The following is a 5,687-nucleotide window of genomic DNA, read 5'->3' as shown; positions in this document are numbered from 1 at the left end:
TCCCTTCTGTAGTTGGGAATTTCATGCATAGATGTGGAGTTAAGACTATTGCGCCGAGTTGATTGAGTGTTGTTCGACCTATTAGGGCATTGTAGGCTGAACTTAGGTCGACCACAATGTAGTCTATCTTGAGGGTCCTGGATTGGTTCCCTTTTCCGAAGGTCGTGTGTAGCGATACGTATCCCAGTGGTTGTACCGGGGTATCTCCTAGTCCGAACAGACTATTCGGGTATGCTCTAAGCTCCTTTTCGTCTAAGCCGAGTTTGTCGAAGGCTGTTTTGAATAAGATGTCAGTAGAACTCCCTTGATCTAGTAATGTGCGGTGTAGATTGGTGTTTTCCAGTATGATAGTGATGACCATGGGGTCGTCGTGTCCCGAGATGATGCCGGATGCGTCCTCTTTAGTGAATGTTATCGCAGGGATGTCGGGTGCTTCCTCCTTACCCTCGACATGATATACTTCTTTGAGATACCTTTTTCGGGATGATTTGGAGATCCCGCCTACTGCGAATCCCCCGTGTATCATGTGGACGTGTCTTTCTGGTGTCCGAGGTCATCTTTCTTTGGTCATCATCTCGGGAGGCCAGAAAGCGATCTAATCTTCCTTCTCTCACCAATTTTTCTATGATATTCTTTAAGTCGAAGCACTCGTTGGTGGAGTGCCCTCGAACTCGGTGGTATTCACAATATTCCATCCGGTTTCCTCCTCCTCTTTTGCCTTTGAATGGCCGTGCTGGGGGAATTTTCTCCGTATGGCAGACCTCTTTGTATACATCGACCAGGGATACTCTGAGAGGAGTGTAATTATGGTATTTTTTGATTTTCTCCCCTTGTCGATCTTCTTTCCTTTTGGATTCCTTGTCTTTGTCTTGGTAGGAGGCCCCGGATTTTGAGGTTTCTCCCAGCCGAGCATTCTCTTCCATGTTGATGTATTTTTCTGCTCGCTCCTGTACTTCGTCTAAGGAGGTGGGGTACATCTTTGATATAGATTGGCTAAAAGGTCCCTCTCGTAGGCCATTGATGAGTCCCATGATGGCGGCCTCTGTTGGTAAACTTTATATGTCCATGCATGTTTTGTTGAATCTTTCCATGTAGTTGCAGAGACTCTCCCGATCTCCTTGCTTGATCCCTAGTAAACTGGGTGCGTGCTTGGCTTTATCCTTCTGGATGGAGAATCTGGCCTAGAACTTTTTGGCCAAGTCGTCAAAGTTTGAGATGGACTTTGGAGGTAAGTTGTCGAACCATCTGATTGCTGTCTTCGTGAGGGTTGTTGGAAAAGCTTTGCAGCGAACAGTAGCTGAGGCGTCGGTAAGGTACATTCTGCTTCTGAAATTGCTGAGATGATGGTTGGGATCTGTGGTGTCGTCGTACAAAATCATATCTGGGAGTTTGAAATCTTTTAGAATTTTGGTTTTCATGATTTCCCTGGTGAATGGATCTTGTTCTTTGAGTGAATTTTCCTCAGGAGTAGTTCGAGGAGTTTTCGATTTGAGATCGGCTTCTAATTGCTGTAGTTTTTCTTCTAATTCTCGACGTCGTCGTACCTCTCTTTGTAGATCCTTTCCGATTTCTCGTTGTTGTTGGGTTTCTTTCTCAAGTTGTTTCAAGCGATCTTGAAGCGCCTCTATTGCTCCCGGATTTGATGAATTTTTGTCTCCGTTGGATTCCGGGGTGTCTTTTAGTGTGGTGTCCGCGTTTTTGTGCGGCGTTCTGTTATCTAGATCTGAATCGTGTTCGTTGTCATGGCCGTCCGCCATGGTGGTGGGATGACTTCCAAGTTCCCCGGCAACGGGCGCCAATGTTCCGGGGGTTACCCGAAACTGGAGGTCGATCTCGGACAAGATCTTCTGTACTGGTCGGAGATGATGTGTCCGGCTGGCTGGTGGCAGCCGGAGCTGTTGTGTCCGACTTGTTGGACTTGCTGCACTGCTGATCCTCGGTCACCGGAGGGTGGGGGGTACCTGCAAGAGACTCCGATGCTTAAGTTAGCTCGGGTATTAAGCAGGTTTTATGTAGAATCAGAGTATGAGTTATACCTGGGTGCTCCAGTGTATTTATAGTGGTGTAGGCTGACGTTTCTGATAAGATAAGTTAGTTATCAGGTCTTATCTTATCTTATTTTGAGTGAAGTCAGCTTATCTTCGAGGGAACTGCCTTTATCTCTATAGGCTTGGACTGCCTTTGGATTTGGGTCGTATTCCTCTATTCGGGCCCTTTATTGGGCTTTCCTGTTGATTTGGCCGATCTCTTTAAGAAGAGATCGGATAGTCGGACTTGAAAAGGTCGGTCGCCATGTCGCTAAACATCCCGGGTCGGACAGCTTGACCCAGGGTATGAACACTTACCAAGAAGATGGAAAGGAACCAAGTAGCAGCAATCACCACCTCATCAGCAGCTCAAGAAGGAGTGAATGCAGAGGCAGAGGGTGATCAGGAACAAGCCAACTACATTGGGAACTCACCTAGACAGACCCATGATCCATACTCCAAAACTTATAATCCTGGTTGGAGGAACCACCCAAACTTTGGGTGGGGAAATCAACAAGATCAAGGCCAAGATCAGAGACGTCACAACCCCAACAACAATGCAGCTCACCAATAGTCCATACAGAGATCATATCAGCACCCACCTAACAACACCCCTCAACATCCATATCAAAACCAAAATGGCCCTTCTCATCCCTCCAATCTCAACTCACCATCATCCGAAGATAGACTCTCAAGGATTGAGACTCTACTTGAAGGCATATGTAAGGAAATCCAGGATAACAAGGTGTTCAAGGAGGAGGTGCGAGCCAATATAAAAAACCAGGGAGATACCATCAAGAGGCTAGAATTTCAAGTGGGATACCTCTATGAGAAGATTCCCAAACCTACTGACAGCTTCCCAAGTGACATAGAGAAAAACCCGAGAGGTGAAGCAAAGAAAGTAAGATGGGAAGAATGCAAGATAGTCACTATAAGTGATAAGGGGACTGAGGAAGAGCTGAACAAACCATTCGTACAACCTAGAGACACCTCAGCAAAGAAGTAGGAAGAGGGTCACCAAGAAACCAAAATTACACAGAAGGAGATTCTGAAACTCTATGCACATTTTCCCCAAAGACTCAAGGGTGGTGTAGAAAAAAGAATATACTCAAAGTTCCTCGACATGTTTACATCCCTCCATGTAAACATACCATTCATCAAAGCTTTCCAACAAATGCCCTCATACATTAAGTGCATGAAGGAACTGCTGACCAGGAAAAGCTCACTCAAAGGAGGGCAAACAATAGTGATGAATAAAGAGTACAGTGCTCTCATTCAACTAGAGTTGCCTACAAAAAGGAAGGATCCAGGGAGTTTTCACATCCCCTGTGCTATAGGAGAAACAAGGTTTGATAAAGGACTCTGTGACCTGGGAGCAATTATTAACTTAATGCCCTTATCCCTCATGAAGAAGCTGTAGATCAATGAGCTAACGCCCACAGACGTAGTCATCAGGCTGGCTGACAAAACTCAAAAACAAGCAGTAGGAGTGGTTGAAAACGTGTTGGTAAAGGTTGGGAACTACTTCCTTCCCACAGACTTTGTCATATTGGAAATGGAAGAGAGTCACCTTCACCCAATCATATTGGGAAGACCATTCCTAGCTACAGCCAGAGCGCTTAGAGATGTGGAGCGAGGAGAGCTAATACTGAGGATACATGATGAACAACTCACATTTAATGTCTTCAAACCCTCACAAGAAGAAGATCAAGAAAATAAGGAACTAAGGGAAGATCACGACAAGGCACTGGTGGAAGAAACAAACATTGAAACACAAACTGTACACCTGAAAATCCCTTTGGCTGGTAAGCAAAACAGTTAGAAGGTGTCACAGCTAACGAAAAACCAAGAAGAGCCAAAATCACCAGAGTCATATGAGACCAGCAACAAAATTTCCATGGAAAAAGAGGCCACAAAGAGTAAGGCAACACTAAAAGAAACAAAGAAGAAGGCACCAAGGAGATGGAGGAACAAGAATATCCCTACAGAGGATTTCTCTCTAGGGGATAAAGTGATCTCAGCTTATCTCCCAGTTATCCCACCTCATCTCCCCACCATCCCATCTCAGATGCCTAGAGTTTTCACCAGCAACAGAATTCTCTCATTAGAACATGTGGAAATCCTTAACGAAGCCAATGGAGATAGATTCACTACAAGGGGGGAAGATTTGAAGCATTACCAACCACCCTGACAAGGGCAGAACGTCAAGCTAGCAACGCTAAAGAAGCACTTCATGGGAGGCAACCCATGTTTTATATGCTTTTAAAGTAGTTAATAATGTAAGGTTCATGCATTTCGAATCAACTTTGATATATACTTGAATGAATCCTTTTATGCAACATATAGTGAAGAACAAGTTTGGTGTTCAAGCCACACTAAGAGGACATGAATGTAATTCATATCATGTCACTCTTAGAACCTTGAACAAATCTTTTTACACCACATGGCCACAAACTAAGTTTGGTGTCACCAATGTTGCATACATGGATAACTAAATAGTTAGTTGGTCTGCATTCATGAATAGCACTTAGTCATTTAAAAACAAAAATTTTAAAAAGTAGTTATTCTTTTTTTTTATTTTGCCGCCATTATCCAAAAAGTTATTAATAACATTCTTTTTTTCAGGGGGTAATGAAAGGAAGATTAGAAGGAATTGATGGGACAATTGAAGAAGAAGGGTTCGGCCACTTCAAAAAGAGGGGACTATACACATGTCTTCAAGGGGAATGCATTGGGAAATGTTACCATGCAACATTGGAAGAATGACACCCTTGGAGACCGAACCAACCCCATCATAAAAGTGATGATCCTTGTGGCCATCCCATACTAAACCCCATCCGTTTATCATACACCTGATGATCGGATATTTTATACGCTTTTTGGGGTTAATTTCATATAGTTTTTAGGATATTCTAGTTAGTTTTTAGTTTATTTCCATTAGTTTTTAGGAAAAAATCATATTTATGGACTTTAATATGAGTTTGTGTATTTTTCTGTAATTTCAGATATTTTTCTGGCTGAAATTGAGGAGCTGAGCAAAAATCTGATTCAGGTTGAAAAAGGACTGCTGATGCTGTTGGATTCTGACCTCCCTATACTCAAAGTGGATTTTCTCGAGCTACAGAACTCGAAATGGCGCGCTTCTAATTGCGTTGGAAAGTAGACATCCAAGGCTTTTCAGCAATATATAATAGTCCATACTTTGTTCAAGGATAGACGATGTAAACTGGCGTTCAACGCCAGTTCTCTGCCCAATTCTGGCGTCCAGCGCCAGAAAAGGATTAAAAGTTGGAGTTCAACGCCAGAAATGGATCCAAACCTGGCGTTGAACGCCCAAAACAGCCTTATGCACGTGAAATATTTAAGTCTCAGCCCCAGCACACACCAAGTGGGCCCCAGAAGTAGATCTCTGCACCATCTGTCATAGTCTACTCACTTTTTGTAAACCTAGGCTACTAGTTTAGTATTTAAACAACTTTTAGAGACTTATTTTGTATCTCATGACAATTTAGATCAGAACTTTGTACTCTTGACAGCATGAGTCTCTAAACTCCATTGTTGGGGGTGAGGAGCTCTGCTGTGTCTCAATGAATTAATGCAAGTATTTTTGTCTTCTATTCAAACATGCGTGTTCCTGTCTAAGATATCCATTCGCACCTA

The sequence above is a fragment of the Arachis hypogaea genome, chromosome 14 (genome assembly GCF_003086295.3).
Source record: "Arachis hypogaea cultivar Tifrunner chromosome 14, arahy.Tifrunner.gnm2.J5K5, whole genome shotgun sequence".
NCBI classification, from domain to species: domain Eukaryota; kingdom Viridiplantae; phylum Streptophyta; class Magnoliopsida; order Fabales; family Fabaceae; genus Arachis; species Arachis hypogaea.
The sequence above is the reverse complement of the archived record's forward strand: the minus strand, read 5'-3'. Positions refer to the sequence as shown.